Here is a 25,806-nt window from a genome sequence, read left to right on the forward strand (position 1 = left end):
AAATATTTAGGAACAAATGTAAATACAAAAATTTTCATTTTTTAATTTTACATCTAAAAGAATGATCATACACAACATGCAACAGGGTGTTGCATTTAAAAAAATGATATATAGCACTTTAAACATTGTGATGTCGGCAACACCACAAAAATTACCCTGTATAAAATAATACAAATTCTCATTTGCGGGTTTAATCTGTTATCTTTGATGCTTAGGAAACTATAACTAAGTATTAATAAAGTTAAATTCACTCTCGTTTTAAACCACTTTTTGCATATGGTGTCTTAACCAGAGTTTCAGTAAATATGAAATAGAATGGTAGTATCGCATAGTGCTGGAAATAAAAATAGCGTACTATATGCAGCATTTTATACTGAATCCAAATCTGTACAGAAAAAGGGGGTTCAATTTAAAAAACCTTAAAACTTTATCGTTGGAAGGCGTCTGACACATCGTGTGGAACCGGATTAAACAGTTTGAGACTTGAGACACCTTCAACATTTTAAAGTATAATCCTGTGTTTATTATAATTACCCTAAAAATATAAATTAAAAAAAATCATATATCATTATTTTCGATAAAAAACGATTTTCTTCAATACGTCATGTTCGTATAAAAGCTTAATTTGTCTATACCGGGTGCGTCTCAAAAGTGGCTCACCCCTATAACTTTTTTTATTTTTTCAGGTAAAATAACGAGATTTGGTATGTTAGTATATGACATAAATTAGAATTGATTGACATATTCATTTGTTTTCGGTCACTTCCGGTCTCACCGGAAATGACTACAACTTTTGATTTTTAAATGGCACCCTCGGTATTTTTTTAGTTTATTCGATAGAAAATGACGCTTTGAATAAAATGACATATCATATGTCAACTTTTGACATTTTCGCATATGGTTTATTTGAAATTGTAACATGTGGTTCATAACGACAATTTGACTCGAAATACCACGTGTGTGGTATCAAATTATTCGTAAAAAAAGCTTTTTCTAAATATGATAATGAGCCACCCTCGTTCCATTTGAAAAAGTTAACATATGATTAAAAATACGATTTGGACATCTTTTAACCGGTCAGGACAAGACACAATAATTAATAATAACATTAGACGATCAAATCTATTATTCCAAGGCTCCTTGATTAAAAATTAGTGTAAAGACAATTCGGGGACATAAAAACAATCTTATGAATGAAAGTAACAAAAAACTACCACTGTTATGTTACTGTTATTCATATTTTCGTATTATTGTATAGAAAACTGTAGATATTCTTATATTAAATTTTGTTTTTTTTCTGCGTTAAACATTTTTTGTATACCTACATTAAGGTATATAGTTGGTATTGTTTATAATCGTTAAAGTATTTAATTATAATTTTTTAAATCTATGTCACTGGCTACCACATCTCTGAAACAAGTGAAGGTACGTATTTTTATTGTCCATCTGAGGCAAATCTCTTATTTACTTTTTTGGTAATAATGCCGTCAATAAATAACAAACTTTTTCTTTTTTTTTAATCTATTTTCTCTAAGCTAAGTAATGTGTAAAAAATCTATACAATTACCAGCTTTGATGCTGAAATTGTTTAAACGTCCCGTAAACGAAGAGAATGTCGAAATATGATCTGACATTCCGAAAGATTAAAACGGTCTATTATTATTTATTATGGTTTAGTTGTTCTAGATCAGATCGAATCATTTCAGTTTTTGTAATTTTTAACTGAATAAGATTGAATGAATTTGTGATTTAAAATTTCCTTTTTCTTTTGATTATTAACGTACGTGATTCTTATACTCTTTAGGTTTTTGATTATTTTTTTGATTAAATTTATTAGAGAAAGTCCAGAAAATTGTAGCGCTAAATAATTAGATCTATTTTTACACAAACTGAATATTGTATGAAAACACATATTTTAACAATATTCACCTTAGCACATCAGTTAGTAGTTCACCTTTATTGTGAAAACACTTTTCGATATTAAACAATACATTTAATTTTATATTTAAAATTTTTGTGTAGGGTGACTCCTACACAGTGGGTGAGAGCATCCAGAGAGTGAGTCTGCGAGGGGTAGTGGCTTGGGGGTTTGGTGGCAAAAAATAAATTTAGATTGTTCTGGATTTCTATTTTGATTGATATTATTATTTATTTCGTGACAATTTTATAAATTTCTTCCTGGGAGGGGTAATTACCCCCCATTCCCCCCCCCCGTATATGCGCCCCTGCTCCTACACGATGTGACAAATGTTCATGTGTCCAACGTTAGAAAATGTTTGCCACATCGTGTGAGATCGGCTTAAGAAATAATTTTTAAATACTAACCGTCTGCATTTGTACTGCTAACTACAATTATTCACCACATACGACACGGAGTATTGTAGCTGAACGATTAGATTTTTAGAAATTTAAAGTTTTGGGTCCGTTGAAGGTAGGGTTACCAGACGTCCGAATTAATCCGGACATGTCCGGATTTTCACTACATCTGGTTGGGTCAGGGCGGATTTTTCATAAGCGTCCGGATTTTATGATTCCCTTTTTAGATATGTCGCAATAATGCAAAATAACATTACTTTGAATGAATTTAGTTAAAAAATCATCGATAAATTCAGCAGTGTAAATTCATTCTTTTAATTCGTAAGTTTTGAGTTTTGAAAGTTATAAATTTATTTTTTTTTCAAACGACACAAAAGTATCTATTATTTTTTGCAACTGACAATAACATAAATAAGTAATTTTAACGCCTAGCCATAAAAGTGAAGTACTTTTACCTAGCTATAGCCATAGACAAACAAATAAAAAGAGACTGGCAAATTAAATGGCAAAGAGAGGGACAACGTTCCCGTAGCGCAACTCAGAACGCAAAATTTCGTTCTATTTATGTTGATCTGCGCATTGCGTCTATTGGGCCCACTATCTCATTCTAATATAACAAGAGAGAAAGAAGCAGCCATATAAAGGCGGCATCCCACGGCGTGTGTATCGGCGATCCTGGCTCATAGCTTGAGTTCGTCTAGGCTCGCCTAGGCTTGGCTCGTTAATCTGGGCTTGGCAAGTGGATGCGATCCCACGATGCGTGAAAGGTCGTGAAGAAGGCTCGTGTTGGTTTGGCAAATTTAGTTTTTAGTCGTGCCAGTGGTGTTGCAACATGAACGAAAAAAATCGACGAACACAAAATGCAGCTTGTGTTGCAGCCATTATTACATCATGTTGGGTAATTTTTGAACCAACAAGAACGGCAAAAAAGTGTTGGTGGAGAGTGTCTTTGTATTAAAGCCGCAATATGTAAGTACTTTTATAGGTTGCCCCTTTAAATTCAATACAATTTGATATAGCATACTGGGGAGGGGGTGAAAACTAGTCCTATTTATTTTTTGTATCTGTCATTCTTCTGTATATAAAAAAAGTGAAGAATTTTTAATTTTACGTATGAAAAATTTAAACAGTTCTTATTAACTTGTAGTTTTACAAATTACCTATTTGGTTGGTATGTTTTTAAAAGTTAAACGGTTTTATTGAAAATAAAGATAATATGGATGTAGATTATACTAAATCACTTTATATTGATATTATAGCGATTGACTTATTTATTGTCTATGTATCTTTAAGTCAAGACGACACTGATACTGAACCGCACCTCCGTACTCGTTTCGAGGATCGTTGGATCGGGTTGAACACAACACGAGCCGAGCTCGAAGAGGCTCGCCTTCCTTTGAGTATCGTCAAGTTTACCGACAGAAAGCGGGTATGTCCAAGCCGCGCCAAAAATGACGAGCTGCCCCATAGCTGCCCGGTCCCACGACTCGTGTATCGGCGAGTCTTGCTCGTGGCTTGCCGATACACGCGCCGTGGGATGCCGCCTTAAAACGTAATTTCTAAATAGAAATTAGAACAATCGCCTTTCGTTTTCGTCATCATGACAACCAAGATGACAACATTATGACAATTCGTCATGTTTGTTAATTTTTCTTTTCGTGATTTACTTTTTTTCTAAACCATTTTATTGACTTATGAATATGGATAGGGAACAAATTCCTTTGTTCCATATATGTATTTATATTTTGTTACTTATAATTTTAGGTTATACTATTTGTTATTTTATTTGCTACAGGAGCCAGTATCATCTATTTTTTATATGTATTAGCACAGAATATCTAGCTAAGCTAGATATTCTGTGGTATTAGTGCCCCCTTTCTCTGATAGATATGTTAAATACACCCTGTAAAATAAAAGTAAGTAGTTATATTTATCATCTTATTAAGAAAAAAGTAGAAGTAGTAGTGTCAAAAATATTTTGAACCTCTCTTAACATAACAAATTAATACAATTATTTTTTTTCATTTTTTGGGTAGGGAGTTTATAGCTGGTTTATAGTAACCAGAAACTTTATTAATGTACCTATTTTACTTTTGTTTTAGGACTAAAACTGGACTTGAAAATGGTTCAGGATCATGATTCTCGTAAAGTCTTCTTTGCTTGGATATTCACTTTGTTATTGCAATTAGGCAGTTTTTTTGAAAATGAGATTTTTAATGCCCTTTAAAAAAATTGGCCGATCGTTTCCTGCAACAGTCAGTTCTTCTGCATTTAAAATTGGTAGGTGGATGGAATAAACACTGTTATTTTTTGTTATTATATTATAAAAAGTTTATTTATTTTTATGTATAAATAAATATGTTTATAAAACAGTACAGTTTTTACTTTTTTTATAATTTCCCTTATAATAGTAGTACCTATTCTTTCGTTCTGAAAGAAACTGGAAATTTTCACTTAAACTGATTTATTCCCTACACGTTCCCTTTACGTATAGGGAATATATCAGTTTAAGTGAAAATTTGCAGTTTCTTTCAGAATGAAAGAATACTACTAATAATGGCTAATTTAAATTTCCCCCCAGCCAGAATGTGCGATAATGTCTTACGATACGTTTTATACCTATCTCTTTCTTTTTCATATAAAGCACACATAATAAAGAAAGATAGCAATAAAGACGTATGTCCTGCCATGGTCCTGCTAATTGGTTTCAAAATTGTTATTCTGAGTTGCGCTACGGGAACGCGGTCCCACTCTTTACCATGAGATTTGTCAGCCTATGGCTATAGCATAAAAGTAGAAACATATATTATTAGTGACATAAAGTGTCAAATACAACGAGCGTAACCATAGTTTCTCGATTTATAATTACTTACAATGTATTAGTTTTTATAATTACTTACAAGGTATTTATTTTAAATGTCTTTATATTATTTCGAACGTTTATAATTGTTTAAAAAATTATTTGTGGCGTTTGAAAATAAAATAGCATATTCTATTCGGAGTAAAAATGATTTTTTGTGACTCGCTTACATGTTGTACAACCTCGTCACAAAATGTATCATTTTTACTCCTAATAAAACAATTTACTATTTTTGCTCTTATATCGCTAAAAATGACGAAGCGACGCGACGCGCGACCGCGCAGCGACGCGAAATCCGGATTTTGTCCGGATTTTTGGGAAGGCTTGCCCAAGGTGGACATGTTTTCCATCTGGTAACCCAAGTTGAAGGATTATTAGAGCTACAATTTAAAAATATTTTTACAAGATACAAAGTGTACCAAATAAATAAAAAATAATATATGTAGTTTTATTTTTTTAAATGGAACACCCTGTATATTATTATATTTTTAGATTACGTTTAGAAAGTTCATTTAAACCTTGCAGTTTTTGAAATATATTTAATTTTGTGAAAATTAATTAATTAAGACTTAATTGTAGAACATTTTTTAAGGATTCATTTCTCCAAGGGTATGAAGGTTTTTAGCACTATATTTACCGAAATTTATTTATTGATCAGTTATTGTGTTGTAATAAACAATACTACCTTATACAGAGTGTCTAAAAATTTAATTTTAAATAATTACTAGCTTTAAACGGCAATAACTTGTTTAATTTAAATCGAACGCCCTATATATTTTAGGAGAATCAGATGCCCAATTTAATTGTCTATCAAATCGTATCAGACCATTTTTTACCTATCTCTTCAAAGTTCTCGTAGAAAATGCATTTTTTTATAATTTAGACCTCATTTAGATCTCACTCATGGAACATTGACATTTTAGATGTTTTTAAAGCAAATTCAGTTTTTTAATATTTGTAGCAATTAATTAATCAACGCAAACTGTCAATTAATGTAGTAGTTTGAATACTGGGATCATCATATTAATTGGTCCTCTTTAACAAATATTTAAAAAAATTTTTTTTATATTTTTTAATTAAATACGCGAATTATATCGATAATATTAGTATCTGGTAGGTACTCTTTAAAAAATCTTTAAAAATAATATGTCAATTCCATTGCTATATTGATAAATGAGGTCTCAATTATAAGAAAATGCATTTTCTACGAAAACTTGAAAAGATAGTTCAAAAATGGTATAATACAATTTGATAGACAATTAAATTGTGTATATGATTCTCCTAAAATATACATGGTGTTTTATTTAAACTAAAGAAGTTATTGCCGTTTAAAGGTAATAATTATATAAAATAATTTTTTAGACGCTTTGTAAAGGTAGTAAACTTTTTATTATTGCAACACAAAATTTAGTAAATAGAAAAACTTCTGTACAATATTTGGTTTTAAAAACTTAAATGCGCATAGAGAAATAAAGCCCGAAATGCTTACTGCATTTTGACAAAAACGTAAATATTTCAAAAACGGTAAGATTAAAGTGAGGTATATCTTAATCAAATTTACCTTTATTTTAATCGTAGAAATTAAAAATGTAATAATTTACATATAAGGTGTTCGATTTAAAAAAATACAACTTTGGTATTTTTTTTATTTGGGACACTGTATCTATTAAACATATTTTTGAATTGCAGTTCTAATAGTCCTCCAACGAACCCAAACCTTACAATTATTCGTAAAAAACTGGTGAGAGCCGACCTCTAAAAATTAATCGCTCTGCATTTTATTGTAAAACTTGTTTTCCCTTTGACGTCTGATAATTTTGTACTAAAATCCGACGACTTAGGTTAGTAATTTCTTTTGCTAATATTAAATCAAATGAGTGTAAGTACTTAAATAGTGTGGAAAGTGAAAATTAGAAATCGAAAAGGACGAAGAAACTCGAGTATAGAACATACCATCAACAATTACTATGAAATTATTTAGTAAATATTAACTTAAACTGCAATTCGGCGAAACCAGGATATTTTACAATTTTTATTTTATATTTAGATCACTTTTAGTATACTATGTTTACTAGATTTTTTCTTCGTAAATGGGTTCATAGCTTACCAAAAAACTTATTTTTTTTAATATTAGCAAAGAAAAAAGAGTTTTTACAGTTTATCTGCTGGATCTGTGTCTATGAAAGGAATGCGGACAAAAAACATTTAAATAAACAGCAATATATTTTATACGTCGACTTGACGAGTACGTCACCGCAAATCGCTCCGCCCACTCATTTTATTGGCTACTTGCAAATTTGTCGAATTTTTATTGATGGGACGCGTCGTCTAATTTTTTACGAAAAACATCGAGAGAATATCGTTTCCCCTCTCACGGATACCCCGTAGCTACAGAACGGACAGACGTACTGTATATGTATAAACTTCTTACCGAAAATGTGCCGAAAACATTAAGGGAAAAAATTAAATTATCACTCAGAAAAATTAAAAATAGTCCAATTAAAAATGTAACTGTTTTGGGGTGAAAAATAGTGTATATCTCTCTAACAAAAAAATATTTACAACAGTTAATTCTGTTGTAAGTTGAAATTAAATTAAACATTTGTCAATTACAGTACATATGCTGGATCTGTGTCTATGAAAGGAATGCGGACAAAAAACATTTAAATAAACAGCAATATATTTTATACGTCGATTTGACGACTGCGTCACCGCAAATCGCTCCGCCCACTCATTTTATTGGCTACTTGAAAATTTGTCGAATTTTTAGATTTAATTTTTTACGAAAAACATCGAGAGAATATCGTTTCCCCTCTCACGGATACCCCGTAGCTACAGAACGGACGGACGTACTGTACAGCATTATTAGTGATAATAAGTTGAAATTTACATTAATTAATTTGTAAATTTTCAAATATTATTACGTTAATAGTTAATACCTATTATAATACGTCATATCATTCATTTTTAATAATAAAAATATTAAATATTTCAGATGTAAATTAATATTCCTCAAATATCATTGATAAACTTCAAAATAAATTATTACAATAAAAAATACTTTCAATTTTTTAGTCTGATACGTACTTAAAAGACTCAAATATTTTTTTAATGTGTAGCCTGCTGAAGCCAATAGCAGAAGCCACACAAAGTCTGCAAGGCAAAGAAAGAAAAGAGATAGATAAGTTTTTTTAACTAGGTATCGATAAGCAGGATCATTAGCCATGGACGGTGCATTTTTATCATCCCCATACGGACTCGGATTAATAAAGCAATAATTACAGCGATCACTCTATACTGTGGTTTTTTTTCACAAATAACAAGGGGCCGTCCTCTGTCGGAAACACTGCAACCTGTGAGGCCTATTGTGTTTGTCCCCTTTCTATATCTGCACCCATTCTCCTATCCCTGTACCCTGCACTAACTTATATGCAGGTCCTTGATAGGATGGAAGCATAGTTCCTCCGGTTCTAGCCTAGCTTTCCCAAATAAAACGTGTCGCTTGCAATCCAGAGTCTTGCAGTGATATTTTATGTGCTCCACTGTTTCAGGATCTTTGTCGGATCTTGAGTCTGCAGCAAAGACTTCCTTGATACAGGTTGAGCTTGTTCAGGTAACACTTGACAGCCATGTGTCCTGTCAAGAGGGCTGTTATAACCCGCACTTTATTCCTGCTAAGCATTAGCACTTTTTTTGTAGTTTAGAGCTAGTTCCTTGGATAAAGGCCTTGTTATGTCTGTGCCCCTGTCTGTTTCTCTAGTGGACCCATTCAGCATTCTGCTTTTCCCTGATCTAGAGTTTTAGTGCTCTACGGGACATACATTTGGGTATTTACAATACTGGCTACTTGTGTTGCATAGCTAGTCCCTGGACATAAACACATAATCAGTCACAAGGACAATTCAAAATTTAAGTAGGCTTAAGGCAATTTTACATGACATCAGAAGCACAAACATAATTATTTTAAGTCAACAAAGTGGATATGTAGTAGTGGATATGTAGTAGCATCACAGATGGTGGTATATAATAATTTCTTTCATAAAGTCCAAAACATTTACCTATGTATTTTTTCAGCTAAATTTTCATGGCTTTCACGACGTATCTACTTCTTTCTGTCGTGTATTAAGGAGATTCAATTGGAGATTCAGATAACATACTTAATGTGGGTTAATACAACATCACTGTCTACGCATCAGTGGCGCATCCAGAGATTGAGTTTGGGAGGGTTAACTGTGACTATGGAAAAAATAAACTTTAATTGGTCTGAATTTTCTATTTTGATTTCTATGCAGGGTCCGGCAATAGCGCGTCGGGCATCTGTAATTCCTAGAATAAAAAACTTGAGAATTTTGTTTAAGTGCAAACCTAAAGTATATACCAGGATGTATTTCCGGAAAATATTTTAACTTCTATAGGGTGGCTCAAAAAAGTGTGAGTGGATCTGGATGACTTTTTTTAAATGGAACATCCTGTATATTATTGCATTTTTGGCTTCCTTTCAGATCACTTTATATAATCCTAAGATATGAGTAAATCTATTTCGATAATTTCAGAGATATTAATAAATAAATAAAAATTATATATTTTTCAGCCTTTCTTAAATAAATTATTAATAATACAAGAACTGTCCTGAAATCAAAACTGTATTAGATATTTACTTTAGATGGTCTGTACTTACTTTGCTATAAATATGGAAATTGTAAATCATACAGGATGTTCAAAATTCTACTCCAAACTTTCTAAAATATACAATAATTTTTCTTTGTTTTTTTTAAATGGGACACCCTGTATATTATTTCTTCAGTAGATGGAGAATTAAAAAATGAACATTTTTTGCATTTAAAATATTTCGAAATCTTTAACGGTTTCGCATATATTCCCAGTGATTTTTCCCTCGTATTTTAGCATCGAAAGCGCCATATGAAGTAATACTGCGAGTATCCGAAAAACTATTAAAAATTTTGAAATACTTTAAATACAAAAAATGTTAATTTTTTAATTCTCTATCAATAAAAAAAAAATAATATACAGGGTGTTCCATTTAAAAAAACGTAGTAAAATTATTTTATATTTTTGAAAGTTTGGCGTAAAATACTGAACATCCTGTATGATTTACGATTACCATATATATAGCAAAGTAAAATCAGACCATCTAAAGTAAATATCTAATATAGTTTTTTGATTTCAGAACAGTTCTTGTATTTTTAATATTTTTTTAAAAAATGGTTGAAAAATATATATTTTTTATTTATTTTTTAATATGTCTGAAACTATTGAAATATATTTACTCATATCTTAGGATTATGTGAAGGGATCTGAAAGGAAGCCAAAAATGCGATAATATACAGGGTGTTCCATTTAAAAAAAAGTCATCCAGATCTACTCACATTTTTTTGAGCTACCCTATAGAAGTTAAAATATTTTCGGAAAATACATCCTGGTACATCGTTTAGGTTTGCACTTAAACAAAATTCTCAAGTTTTTTATTCTAGGAGCTACAGATGCCCGACGCACTATTGCCGGACCCTGTATATTATTAATTTCTATTGTGACAATTTTATTTTATGGCATATTTTAACTTACTAATTTATTTTTGGAATAAATAATGACCCCCATTAGCCTTACCTCTGCTACACATATCGCATTTCCTTTTTAAGCAGATATGCATGTGTCACTGCAGTAGTAAAAGTTAAAATGAAAATCTTAAAATATTGCAAAACTTTTCTGGATATATCATTGAAGAAACTGTGAATTTACGCGATTACTGTTCATAATTATTATTAATGTAATAAACCAAATAAATCTTAAGTTAAGATTAATAAAAACATGTTTTCTTTCAAAAGGCATTTAGAAAATACGTATTGTTACGTTTTTCGTCGGTTCTGTGTGGATAGAAAATCACAATTTATTTAAACACAATTTATTTAACACTAATTAACAAAAAAACAATAACAATTACAAGACTTAAAGAACTATTTATAACTTATTTATAATTTATCTAACAGAAATTTATTTTGAATTAGCGCGGCGATTGTAACTGTACGCGTCGATCGGTTATTTATCTCTATCTCCTTCAGGTTTCGGGCATCGGCTTATATACGAGAGAAACAGACAGTCCAGACTTGTCTAGTAAGTTCTTATTCGTTCTTCGAACGTCGGTGGGCGTATGAGTCATAGCAGGCGCCTGAAGCCTAAGGCCGAGTTCACACGGTACGGGTCCGCAACACTGCCCCCTTCTTAGGTACATGCTCGTCCCGAGATGTACACGGTGAATGAAGGTATTTGCAAAGCTGGCCCCTGGTACATTGCGAGGTCTGGTAGAAATAGCAGTCTACAGTTTTCTCTCCCGATCTCAGCTTTGGGTTGTAGCAGCAAACAAGTATCTCGATTCCCGTAAATCTGAACAAGACTTCAATCATGTTCCGGATTGTACGCCAACTCAAACCATCGAGTCCACACGCCAGCTTCGGAATGGCTAATCGTGCAACGTTGTTGTTTAGCAGGGCTTCTCTAAGTTCAATCAGGGTCTTCCATAGATTGAGATAAGTCGGCTTACTCGGGGACCATTCCTTGGTGACCAGGTAGAAGATGTGTCTTGCTTGACCATGTGCATTGTCGGTTAGCCTCAAGGCACTTCCAACCTCTGGGTCTTGTCGGCGTAGTTCTCCGACACGCCCAAACTTCTCATTGAACGTCGCAGCGATTCCTCTGGACATCCGCAAATCTCGGGCCACACAGTGAGCGAGCGAATAATCAGAAGGCACGGAAAAGAGGTCTCGTTGTTCTTCTTTGGTTACACCATAGCGAGCCTTCTCACTGCTGTTGTATCGGGCCATGAAATCATCAAAGAACATCTCCGAATCAGGGGAATCAAAGCTGCAGGTTCTCACGGTCCCAGCACGATCTTCTATTTCGCCTTGGTAGGGGCTCAAACGGTTGAAATGAACTATCCTCGGTTTTCCTTTTGGCAATTTTCTGATACGGTATACGACGCCATTAATCCTATCCATGACTTCGTATGGGCCTTCCCAGGAGGATTGTAGCTTCGGAGATAATCCACGACGTCTCTGCGGGTTGTACAGCCACACCAAATTCCCTGGTTGGTATCCCCCATGCTCAGCTTGAATGTCGTAGTGCTCCTTCATTCGGTCACTAGCGCTTTGAATATTTAGGCGGACTCGCTGATGGATGTCGTCCATCCTTTGACATAGTCTGTGGACATAATCTTCTCCAGCGACATCTTCTCCCGGTCGGCAACCAAACTTCAGATCACAAGGTAGACGCACTTCCCGTCCCATAACGATGCTGGCTGGAGTTTGCCCTGTAGATTCTTGGACGGATGAACGGTAGGCCAACAGGAACAGGTGAAAAAATTTGTCCCAGTCTCTTTGATGGTCAGAGACTACTTTGGCCAGATAACGGTTGATAGTTCTGTTCATGCGTTCAACCATCCCATCGGATTGTGGATGTAGAGCAGTCGTCCTGGTCTTGCGGATGTTAAGGACTTCACAGACGCCTTGGAACAGATTGGACTCAAAGTTTCTTCCCTGATCTGAATGAAGTTCCATGGGAACACCAAACCTGCAGATCCATTCTTTAACAAGGGCATCGGCAATGGTGGACGCTTCCTGATTTGGCAACGCGTAGGCCTCGACCCATTTGCTGAAGTAATCCATTACTACCACAATGTATTTGTTGCTATCGTTCGTCTCCGGGAAAGGACCAGCCACGTCGATCGCTATTCGTTCGAAAGGACTGCCTACATTGTACTGGCGCATTGGAGCTTTACCGCGCTTTTGTGGATCATTGATAGCAGCGCAAACGTCACATTTCTTGCACCAAGCCCTCACGTCTTCTTTGCAGTTCACCCAATAGAACCGTTCTCGCAGCTTGCCAAGTGTCTTCGTAACACCAACATGTCCACCGCTGGTTCCGTTGTGAACTTCCCCCAAGACCTCTGGGACCCTCTTCTTTGGAATGACGATCTGCCTTCTCTCTTCTTGTCCCTCTGGCCTCTCAATCACACGGCGGAGTAACCCATCATCTATTACCAAGGAATTCCACTGGGCCCAGTACGACTTCACGTGCGGCGAATATCTGCAAACTTCCTCCCACGTTGGTCTTTTGTCCGCGTTTTTCCAGTTAATCACTAAGCCTAATTCTGGGTCACTGATTTGGTCGTTTGCAAGATCTTCGGGTGGCCAAGTATCGTTAACCACAGTTGTTCTTAGGAGTTTCGCTTCTTTCTCTTCTGCTCGGGAACGAGATTGCCCCAGCTCGATGTTCTGTGTCGAAGTCAAATTCTTGTAATCGTTCAATCCATCTAGCTACCTGCCCTTCAGGATTCTTAAACTGCAACAGCCATTTCAAAGCAGCATGGTCTGTTCTTAACAAGAACTTTCTTCCATAGAGATACTTGTAGAAGTGTTCCACTGCTTTAACTACTGCTAGTAATTCTCGTCTGGTTACACAGTAGTTCCTTTCCGGTTTTGACAAGGTCTTACTAAAATAACCAATTACTTTTTCTTGACCATCCTGGATCTGAGACAGAACGGCGCCTAACCCAACATTGCTAGCGTCGGTATCCAATATAAAGTTTCCGTTGCCAAGAGGATAGCTAAGTATGGGCGCACTAGTCAGGGCCTTCAATCTTCGGAATGCCTCGTCAGAATCTGAGTCCCAAGAGAAACGCCTTTCGTCTTCGGTAAGTCTGGTCAATGGTTTTGCGATGGTGGCGTAACCTTGTACATAGCGGCGATAGTATGTGCATAGTCCCAAAAAGCTTCGTAGTTCATGTTTGTCTTTGGGTATCGGCCACTCTTCCACTGTCTTGGTCTTCTGTGGATCTACCGCAACTCCCTGGGAGGAGACTACATGGCCCAAGTAGTGTGTACCTTTTCTTGACACAGATGACATTTCTTGGGGCTAAGTTTCAAACCAGAGCTCCCTAGTCGCTTGAAAACTTCTTCCAAATTCTTCAGATGATCGTCAAAGGATTTCCCAACCACTATGATGTCATCCAGGTACACGAAACAGGTAGTCCAGGATAGTCCCTTTAACACAGACTCCATTAGTCTCTTAAAGGTAGCTGGCGCGTTGCACAATCCAAAAGGCATGACAGTAAATTGCCACAGTCCGGAGCCCACCGAGAACGCTGTTTCCTCTCTGTCTTGGCGCCATGTCGACTTGCCAATATCTTCAGATCCAACGTAGAGAATATCGTTGATCCCGCCAGCGTGTCTAGAGTATCGTCTATCCTCGGCAGGGGATAGCTATCCTTCTTGGTAACATTATTGAGCTGCCGATAATCAACACAGAACCTGGTGGTACCGTCTTTCTTCTTTACTAGTACTACCGGTGATGTCCACGCTCCAACAGAATAATACTCCCATTATTCATTTTACCTTCCAGGCAACCATCCAAAAATATCTCACAGCGCTCAGGGATCGAAACATCTTCTGCTACCACCAGGCGAAGCGTCTCCTAACATTTTCGATGTAGAACCACTTCTTCTTCATTTATTTTCAAAATTCCCTGTTTGAAGTTTAGTTCAAAACCTCTAGCGGTCATAATGTCCATTCCGAGAATTAGTTCATCTTCGATATCTGCTACTAACACTGGATGTTCAAAACTGGTGCTCCCAATAACAAAATTAAGGTTTACTTCTCCATGGACAGCAGCGGAGCCCCCCGTAGCAGTACGTAGTCGCCATTGTGTTGTTTTAACCTTCTTCGATGTTTTAAGAATGTCCGGTCTGATAATAGTTTTCGTCGCTCCTGTATCCAACAGCATAGTCCGGAACTCTCCATCAACAAAACCATCCACAAACATGCTGTTGAATTTGTGTTGTAGCGAGGCGACTCGAGCAGTTTTCGTTGGGGCATGTTGGGTACAGGTCGACGTGTGCCCCTTCATTTCGACCCTTAGTAGTTTTCCGACCTCGACGAAGCCGGTTCTTCGTTCTTCTCCTTACAACGGCTTCGCACGTGTCCTACCTGTCCGCAGTTCCAGCAATGAATCAGTCCCTTCTTGCCCATGTACTGGTCCATTACTTTCCGAACAATCCCTTCCACGGATTCGTCGGAACATTCGTCGATGGCCCGTACTCTTCCTAAAGACCGAGAACTTTGTTTCGCGGCCTCGATTCTAGGGCACGTGCTAAAGCGTCCACCAAGTGCGTTGGGTGAGCTAGGAGAAGTGCTTGTCTTGTCTCGTTGTCACGTAAGCCATCGGAGAATGCCTGTACTGCCAACCGCTCCATAACATTCTCGGGCGTAGCAGGGTACCCAAGGCGAACGAGACGGGCTACGTCGGCTTCAAACTCCTGCAGAGACTCATTTGACTTTTGAATGCGATTTTTTAGCTGGGAATGATAGACATGTTCCAAATGAGCCTGGCCGTACCTCATTTCTAAATGTCGTACCAATTGCTGATAATCTCCCTGTTCCGATGGTGACAGTGTCTGCAGGATGTCAGTCGCATCTCCTCGCAGTGCGACAGTCAAAGCGGTAGCCTTTTCAGCGATTGTCCACCCGTTCGCTCTCGCAGCGGCCTCAAACTGGCAAAAATAATTGGCCCAAGCGGTTTTTCCGTCAAACTGTGGAGGCTTAATAACTGACTTTGAGACATACTTATTTTCAACCAGTGTCGGGTTCTCGGTTGATTCTTGACATTTTGGTGAATTTGCCTTTGCTATTTGTTCTTTCAAAATTTCGATTTTTCTATTTACATCGTCCTCAATTTGTGTTATTTTGTCTTGTAGTTCTGTAGAATTATCTATAATCTTTTCTTCTAATTCCTTGGAAGATTCCTGGATTTCTGTTATCTTTTCTTCTAAATTAAGTATTTTATTATTAAAGTTGGCCTGTATGTCTTTAGAATTTTCCGCGATCTTATCTTCTAAAGAATTAATTAAATCCTGGGAATTTTTTATAATTTTATCACTGATTTTATCTTCTAAAATATTCATTTTATCATTTAAAGTTTCTTGCAAATCCTGGGAATTTTCCATAATTTTATTATTCAAACTATTCAAATTGTCGTTTAAATTGTGTTGCAAATTTTTTAATGACGAGTCAAGGTCACCTTCCAGCTCGAAGTAAAATGTGTCAGGATCCTCACCTTCCTCTACCAAAACGTCTCTCAGTCTGGCTTGCAAAATGCTTTTTTTTTCATCTGTCTCGCTCTCTCTCTCTTCCAATATGCATTTCAGTTCGGACACTTTCAAGTCTTTCAACAATTTTTTCAGAGCCATGGTCAGTCTTTTTATTCTTCTAGTCTATCACACACGCCACACTTGACACCAATTGTTACGTTTTTCGTCGGTTCTGTGTGGATAGAAAATCACAATTTATTTAAACACAATTTATTTAACACTAATTAACAAAAAACAATAACAATTAAAAGACTTAAAGAACTATTTATAACTTATTTATAATTTATCTAATTGTTTATCTAACAGAAATTTATTTTGAATTAGCGCGGCGATTGTAACTGTACGCGTCGATCGGTTATTTATCTCTATCTCCTTCAGGTTTCGGGCATCGGCTTATATACGAGAGAAACAGATAGTCCAGACTTGTCTAGTAAATTCTTATTCGTTCTTCGAACGTCGGTGGGCGTATGAGTCATAGCAGGCGCCTGAAGCCTAAGGCCGAGTTCACACGGTACGGGTCCGCAACAGTATTTTATATGTAATATTTTAAATACCATATTCAAAAATATTTTGGATCTGATATCCCAAATAATTGCTTAAAAGTATTTTGTAACTTGTATCCCAGATCCTTTGTATAAGATATCTTGTAAATCTCTGTGTCTATAAAATGAGATGTTGATCGAATTTTTGCAAAATAGTATTTGACAAAGCAGTTTTTTTAATTCCACATAAGTAGACCAATTCTCACCTGTCTATCACGGGGTTTCCTAACTGACACGTCTAGGATAAAATAAGACTGCGAGAGTATTATGAGAAAGAGTAAAAACTTTCTGTAAAAGTTGTAAAAATATAAAACATTCAAAAACCTTAAGAATTTGTGTCAGTTTTGTTCATTTATGCATTAAATAATAGGTATAATTTAAGCCGTGAATGCAAGTTTTCAAGGCCGTCTATAATGGCAGAAACGCTTTCCGGATTGGGACGGTTACATATTGAGATTAATTATAAGTTTGGAGCTTAGACAAAAATGCCAAATTTTTATTTGATATACAGGGTGTCTCAGGCTGAGCGTGCATTAGAAGTTTCTAGAGAACTACAACATCTAGCTCGAAGATTTTTTGCACATCATAGTTTCACATCGAGATCTATCGATTAAAAACATTTTCAATATGGCGGCACTTCAGGAAATACCGGAAAGTGACAGCAACTTTCTTATTTTAAATGGTTGTCTCCATTTCTTTCCCGCAGAGGAATTACATATATAATTCCTCTTTAAATTTTTATGAATTTTGATATTATAAACACTCTATATCTAACATTGGCCGTTTTTGAGAAAAAAAAATATTTAAAATTTTTGAACGAAAAAAACTGGCTGTCAAAAATATGTGTATAGCCAAGTTTAGTGATTACCATAGCCACTGTGTCATAAAGAGAAAACATGTAGCTATCTATCAAAAATTAAATTGTTTGAATGTCTTCTAATAATGGCCGCAACTGTCATAGAATTGAGCGATTAAAAAATTATAATAAATCATTTTTTTCAAATGAACCCCACTTTTTTTTATTTCACTAGTGAAAAGGTTTTTCAATACCTATATGTTCCTATACATAAAATAAATCGTTTTTAAGTTATTTAAGATTTAGTTTTAAAGCGTATATTTTTCTTGATTTTAACCAGTAGCCTATGACTTTAAACGTCAAGTGATGTAAAACAATAGATCTGGCCATATCATATTCTTAGTCCTTGTTCAAAAAGCAGCATCATTTCCGAGCCAACTGTGCGCTGTTTTTTTCGATCATACGTAATATTATTAATACCAACTATTAGATATCACTAAAGAGCGAAAATACGAGATATATTTTTATAAATATACTTTTTAAACTCTTTAAGGCAGGCAGTATTTATAATATAGGAAATTCAAATAATGCGTTTTCTGACAGAGGGAAATAAACCGTTTGACACTTAATGTCAAAGGAAGCTAGATAAAATGAAGAAAAATATACGTTTTCAAATTAAATCTTAAATAACTTAAAAACAATTTATTTTAGGTATAGGAACATGTACAGTTAAAAAATAACAAATTGAAAAACCTTTTTATCAGTGAAATAAAAAAAAGTGCGTTTCCTTTTGAAAAAAATTCACAGTCCTTTACAAAGATGCAACCGGAGGGGCATTGAAAATGATGAATAAAAACGTAAAAATATGATTAGTGTTAATATGAATGTATTACATACATATGTTTAAATAACGAACTTAACAAAAAACAACAGATTTAAAGATTCGCTGAAAAAGTAGTAATGTTAACATTAAATAAAACATTATCAATAATAATTATGCGATCGCACCTATCCGTAAAACAAGCAAGCAAAAAAACAAAATAACATACAAAACATCAGGTTAACATGATGACAGATCATGATCAATGACAGATAAAGAATTCTTACGGAAAGTTACACTTTACGATATAATTTTTTAACTGTTAAAGGCAAACCCCATTTAAACACAAAACTTTTTAATACCTACTACTGTATCTAAAAGACATTTTTTTTAAATTACTAAATTCTTAGCCACGCTTCTGTTTTTCTTGGCTGTTTGATTTGGCTGCGTCACGTCACAGATTAACAGGCCCACGTTTGTACCACAAGGCGATGCTGCAGACCACTAGGTAGACCGGTCGTAGAAATTTATGTTATACAACTTGTAGTCAATCTACACAAATATTATCAAAAACTTTTTTTCTTTTAAAATGTGTTCAGATTATGTAAAAAGTATAAGTCAAAATCGCAAAACTTAAATTTGATAGGAGTTTCTTAGTTTTTAACTAATATAGTGGCGAATTACAAAAATTCCTTTTCCATGAAAATTAATGAGTTAAATAAAATAATTTAATAAATTACTAGCTTTTTCCCGCGACTAAGTTCGCGTTACACCTCGAATCGTTCATGCATTGATTTAAATGATTTTTTACTTCTTTATAGAGAGCTAGTGAGCATAGATGTTTTTTATTTTTCATCTTTTTTTTATTTATTAAGAGCACTAATACTCTCTTTATAGGTTATTTTTTATTCTTTGAAGGATAATTGAGGAAGATATATTTCGTTATGATGTCACTAAATAAACCCTTGTATAAAATTTTATACTGTCTGGTTTATAATGTTATAGTATTGCATTTTCGTACAGCAAACTTTCATTCCCTATTCTATCTAAGGGTATAAATTTCATAAATTTTTTGTTTCGTTTCTTTGACCTGTATACCTACTATATATTTTTTTGTTTTCACTCTTGGCTTCGGGTATTGAAACGATAAATGTGTTTTATACAGAGCGATCTGCAAGGAAATACGTACGTGCTCTATAGTAAAGTGTACTGTCCAAAAACAATTAAAAACAATAGTTAATATGTGTTATTGTGTTGTCCAGTTTAACAAATTTTAACTCTGTAAGAATCTACGTTCAAGAGGCTTGAAAAAGACATATACTGTCGAACCGTCGTCACAAAATAAAAAAATAATGAACAAAATCTAGAAACATCTTTGCAACCCCAACGACCTAAAGCCAAGAGTGAAAACAAAAAAATTTCATAAATTCGCTTTACCTTTGTGCCAATTTTTATGTGTATAATCCAGAGGTCACCAAGTTTTATATAAATTTTTACTAACTTTACCCATTTGGTTGATGAATTTCAAAAATGTCTTCTAATTGTTTTTGTAGGATTTCATTCTTCTAGACCAAATAGTAAGGAATTTTCATACAACAAACTGTTCCGAGATAATTTTACTCTCTAAGAGGATGAATTTCCTAAAATCGCTTTGTGTAGCTAATTCACTAATGTCGTTTAAACGAACCTTTGTGCTAATATTTATGTATCTAAAGCTGGCGGTATGAACTCACTCCTAAAATATCTAAAAACGTAATAATATAATCTAACTGACACACCACTGACAATGACAAATAATTTATTTCTGGAGGTATTGTGTGTAGGTGTTTTTCAGGTATGTTTTAGTATTTAGTCGTTTTACACAAAGAAATATCCATTAAGCACTATAAAAATACTTCATAACAAATCTACACATATATACCTTTCATTTAAAAAAAGAATCATCAAGATTGGTAAAGCGGTTTCGACGGGATGGATGCAACAAAAAAACCCTTTGAGCTTTTATATATGTATGGATTAATTATTTTTCCAACATATTTTACTTTGCAAATTTTTATAAATATTCAGACTCGCCAATATCGTAGTCCACCGTGTCCAGCCTGTTTAGCCAAACGTAGGCCGATTCCTCTTCGGCGGCGTCGTGACCCTGGCCGATGGAAGAGTCTTGAAAACGCTCATCCGCGCATAGGAATAAGTTGACTGCGTAGCGTATTGCGTATTAATCGATTCTGAAACTTTCTATCTCATGTATAACATGTTACGCAAGTTTATTATTTTAATCTCGATTTTATTAGATAAATGTGTGAAATGCCACCTGAATATCTTCCGCCATGACATGTTTTTACTTTTTTGTTATGGTAAAGTGATTCGTATAAACTTTATTCAATAATTAATAATAATTCGTGGTATTAGTGGTATTATATTGGAATCAGCTTGGTATTAGTGGGGCATTATATGAGAAATTTTGGTATTTAATTTGTATTTTTGGCATTACTTTGGCATTAGTATACAGACATTTGTCAGCGGTTTACTCCTTGTAGATAATCAAAAAGTTTTTTGATAAAATTTGCTTTTTATGTCAGATCATTTCTATGAAAAATTTCATTAGAATTTTATTAAAGACGCTGGGTAATTAAAACAATGACTAATAAAGCTTGTCCACTTTAAATAAGGGGTCACGAAATATCCTCCTTGGAGTGTTTGGGTTAAGGGGTGTATAATAAATTAATCCTTGTTTTATAATAAAAACCATAAAACATTTATTTGTGAGTATTCTCTCCTTTATAATTAGGTGACGTAAAAATACACTAAAATAATTAGAAAAAAAATCTTGTTCTTATTTAGTAACTCAATATTAATTGTCAATATTAATTAATTGACTTTCTAGTCTATTTTATTTTATGTACAAATATATTATTAAATTTTAATCTAAGCATTAAGTAATAAAACACTTTGTGCCCCCTTATATCGTAAGAGGTAACGAAATATACTCCTGGTTACACCCCTTACAGAAAACAGTGTAAGGGGTGTAAATAAATTGTATAATCACTGATTTTTATAATAAAAACTATAAAACATTTCTTATTTGTGAGATTAAAAAAACAAAACAATGTATTGGTTAAAATAAGTACATTCAATACATATGTATGTGTTATAACATAATATAGCCATTACTATTATTACTATTATTATTAAAATAATATGTGTGTAACATATTTCTTTAACGAATTAACCTCTAACAGACATTTATATGCCCAGTATATTTTTGTTTAACAAACCCAATCAGAAAAAATCCAAAACCTACCGTTATAGGAGGTATAAGATGATTAAACTTATATAATGACAACTACTTATCGGATGACAAATTAATTACTACTGTCAGCTAGTTCAACTACTGTCTAGGTAGAATATACCTAGAGTACCTACACCTATCTATGATGTAGGTAGATTAAAGCTTATTTTGACTTTACCTCTCACTTCGGTGTCACAAGCTGAATTTTTCAGGGATGGAAGTACAGTACATGATATGGGGACCCTTATTCCGAAAGTAATACAAAATTAGACCGGGTAAAAGGGCACTATCATCAAAAATCGATATATTAATACCACCATATAGAGAAAACAAATACTTATTTTTTGATCCAGTACACAATAAAGTCTTCGTAGGGAGTAATTTTTTATAATTATTTACAAAAAAACATTTCCATTAGCGCTTATGACCAAAAAAAACTTTAAACATGAATAATCATTTCAATCATAGGAAAATTTGGTTTAAAAATAGATTTTTTTTAATATAACTTTCATTTAACGAAAAACGAAGGCCTAAATGAAAAAAAGAAACAATTTAAAAGTTTCGCTTATGTCTTGCCAAGGTATCAAAGCAAACCCCATATTTTTTGTTTTTAAACTAATAAAGATATATCAATAAACAATTAGCGATGTAATGGTTTTTGCGCGCGCTGGCCGACTGCCGCCGCTGCGCCGAGATTTCCTATACCCTTGTATATATGACGTCATGGTGTGGCAAATGTAGCATTTTAATTCGATTTGGGCTCCCTTATATAGGATAACAGAAACATTTTCAATGTTAAAAAATGATTTATGATAATATTTAAATCGCTCAGTTCCATGATAGCTACCTCCATTATTATATGACATTTGAACAATTCAATTTTTTAAATAGATAGCCACATGTCTTCTCTTTATGCCACAGTGGCTCTGGTAATCAGTAAATTTGACTTTTAGGCTATACAATTTTTTTTACAGGTAGCTTTTTTCGTCCAAAAATTTTAAATATTTTTTTTTCTCAAAAACGGTTAATGTCAGATATAGAGTGTTTGATACCAAAATTCATAAAATTTTACAGAGAATTTAAATATGTAATAAAAAATGGGGACACTTATTTAAAATAAGAAAGTTGCTGTCAAGTTCCGGTATTTCCGGAAGTGCCGCCATACTGAAAATATTTTTAATCAATAGATCTCGTTGTAAAACAATAATGTGCAAAAAATCTCCGATCTAGATATTGTAGTTTTCTAGAAACTTCCAATGCACGCTCAGCGTGGGACACCCTGTATACTTTTTTATACCGGGTGCGTCTCAAAAGTGGCTCACCCCTATAACTTTTTTATTTTTTCAGATAAAACAACGATATTTGGTATGTTATTATATGACATAAATTGGAATTGATTGACGTATTCAATTGTTTTCGGTCACTTCCGGTTTCACCGGAAATGACTACAACTTTTGATTTTTAAATGGCACCCACGGTATTTTTTACTTTATTCGATAGAAAATGACACTCTGAATCGAATGACATATCATATGTCAACTTTTGACATTTTGGCATATGATTTATTTGAAATTGTAACATGCGGTTCATAACGACAATTTGACTCAAAATACCAAGTGTGTAGTATCAAATTATTCGTAAAAAATGCCTTTTCCAAATATGCTAATGAGCCACCCTCGTTCCATTTGAAAAAAAAATTAGATATGATTAAAAATACGATTTGGGCATCTTTTAACCGGCCAAGGCAAGACACTGAAACATCAGACAATCAAATCTATTTTTCCAAGGCTCCTTAATTAACAATTAGTGTTTTTAACACAGCCATGGCACTATAGATTGAAATTTAAAATAGAATTTGTTTTTGAGTGACTACTAAAAATTGACATATGATATGTCATTCGACTCAGAGTGTCTATCGAATAAAGTAATAAAATACTGAGGGTGCCATTTAACAATCAAAAGTTGTAGTAATTTCCGGTGAGACAGGAAGTGACCAAAAACAATTAAATACGTCAATCAATCCCAATTTATGTCATATACTAACATACCAAATCTCGTTTTTTTTTATCTGAAAAATAAAAAAGTTATAGGGGTGAGCCACTTTTGAGACGCACCCGGTATATTACCATAACATCTAATTTTGATCTAACCATGTTAAGTTTATGTTGAGATAATTGGTAAGAGGTATATCCGAGAATATATTTGAAGAACTAGTAATATTTTCAGTAATATTTTATTTATAGATCTTATATTTTTATCATATATTTTTTATTTTCAACTGTAATTTTCTAGGAATAACTTTACTAAATTAACCCCCCACAAATGTTTAGACATTACTTATGATTTGTTCCCTCTATTAGATATTGCTTAAGAAATTAACCATTTGGACAACAAAAGCGATCAGATCAATTAAATGATTTAAATAAACCGTAAATCTTTTTCCTTTTAATAGATAATTTTTGTTGGTTGTATAATTTTCGGTAAGGTAACAAATTAATTTGCGTGTTGACTTTTCGCAATATCGAACTACGGTTTTGGCTTCAGCGGTTGCAGGGCAGTTTTTTCGATTTTTTTTAATATTAGTTTTTCTTTGGTTTCACAAGATCGCAGGTAGCAATTTGATGAAACCGATCTTTATGTAATTAGTGTGCCAAGCTTGGTCCCATTTTAACCACAGCTTTTTACTATCAGCTAGTCATCTATGCTTTTTTTAGTATTTGCGTATGCTATGCATGCAGTCAATCAGTACACAAGTCTCGTACGTGTCTACAGGGTCCGGCAATAGTGCTTCGGGCATCTGTAGCTCCTAGAATATAACACTTGGGAATTTTATTTAAGTGCAAATCTAAAGTATGTTCTAGGATGTATTTCACGAAAATATTTTAACTTCTACAGAGTGGCTCAAAAAAGTGCGAGTAGATCGTGACGATTTTTTTTAAATTGAACACCCTATATATTATTGCATTCTTGGCTTCCTTTCAGACCACTTTACATAATACTAAGATATGAGTAAATAATTTTCGATAGTTTCATAAATATTAAAAAATAAATAAAAAATATATTTTTTTCAGCCGTTCTTAAAAAATAATATTAAAAATACAAGACCTGACCTGAAATCAAAACTATATTAGGTATTTAATTTAGATGGTATGTACTTACTTTGCTATAAATATGGTAATAGTAAATAATACCGGATGTTCAAAATTCTACTCCAAAGTCGAAAATAATTAATAATAATTTCTTCGTTTTTTTTTAATGGAAGACCCTGTATATTATTTTTTCAATAGATGGAGAATGAAGAAATGAAAATTTGTTGTATTTAGAGTATTTCAAAATTTTTAATAGTTTCGCAGATATTTGCGGTTTTATATTTCATATGGCATTTTCCACAGTATTTTTATCAAAAGGCGTTTATCAAGAAAATCGTCAATTGGAGAACTGTCACATTTCACTAGATATTTATTATTTTCGAGAGATTTGTATTTTTTTCGATTTTGCAAAATATCCACTACGGCTCGATTTCTAAAACACCCTATACATAATTGAGAACATGGGAGGTGACCGACCACTATCTTTTTATTCCCATGTTTATCATTTTACCTTTTTGAGTTGGCCTTTGCGAATTTTACTTTTTAACGCGGAAATAATTTGGTCAAGATATGGGATAGCTATTTTGTACTCATTTCTCTGGTAATTAGACTTTCTGAACGTGGTACGCTTTTAGGAGATAACGACATTTTTTCGGGCTAGGTTTCCAGAAGTAATGCTTATTTTTAAGGAGGGGTTTTGGTAGAATCTTGAATTTAACTGAAGAGCAACTGGAATGCTATGTTGATTAATAAAGTGTGTTCAACAAAGGTAAGGATTTTTACAGGGTATGTCCATTTGAAGCAGAAGAGCAGTTGTCTGCATTGGAATGAATAGGATATACAGGGTGGGTCAAATTGGAGGCTTTTAAAGGAAAACATCCTTTTCTATAGGAGATAAATGAAAACTAATATCGGTGTCTGGAGCTCAATTTTTGT

The 25,806-nt window shown here is 33.8% G+C and overlaps 1 protein-coding gene across 2 annotated transcripts in view; it reads right to left on the bottom strand.

Annotated features, from left to right (window-relative positions):
- Positions 1–25,806, bottom strand: part of LOC115887650 (peroxidasin homolog) — a 101,420-nt gene that overhangs the window by 20,320 nt on the left and 55,294 nt on the right. The window lies entirely within an intron of this gene.

The sequence above is a fragment of the Sitophilus oryzae genome, unplaced genomic scaffold (genome assembly GCF_002938485.1).
Source record: "Sitophilus oryzae breed Bouriz unplaced genomic scaffold, Soryzae_2.0 scaffold_578_pilon_pilon, whole genome shotgun sequence".
In the NCBI taxonomy this organism is placed as follows: Eukaryota; Metazoa; Arthropoda; class Insecta; order Coleoptera; family Curculionidae; genus Sitophilus; species Sitophilus oryzae.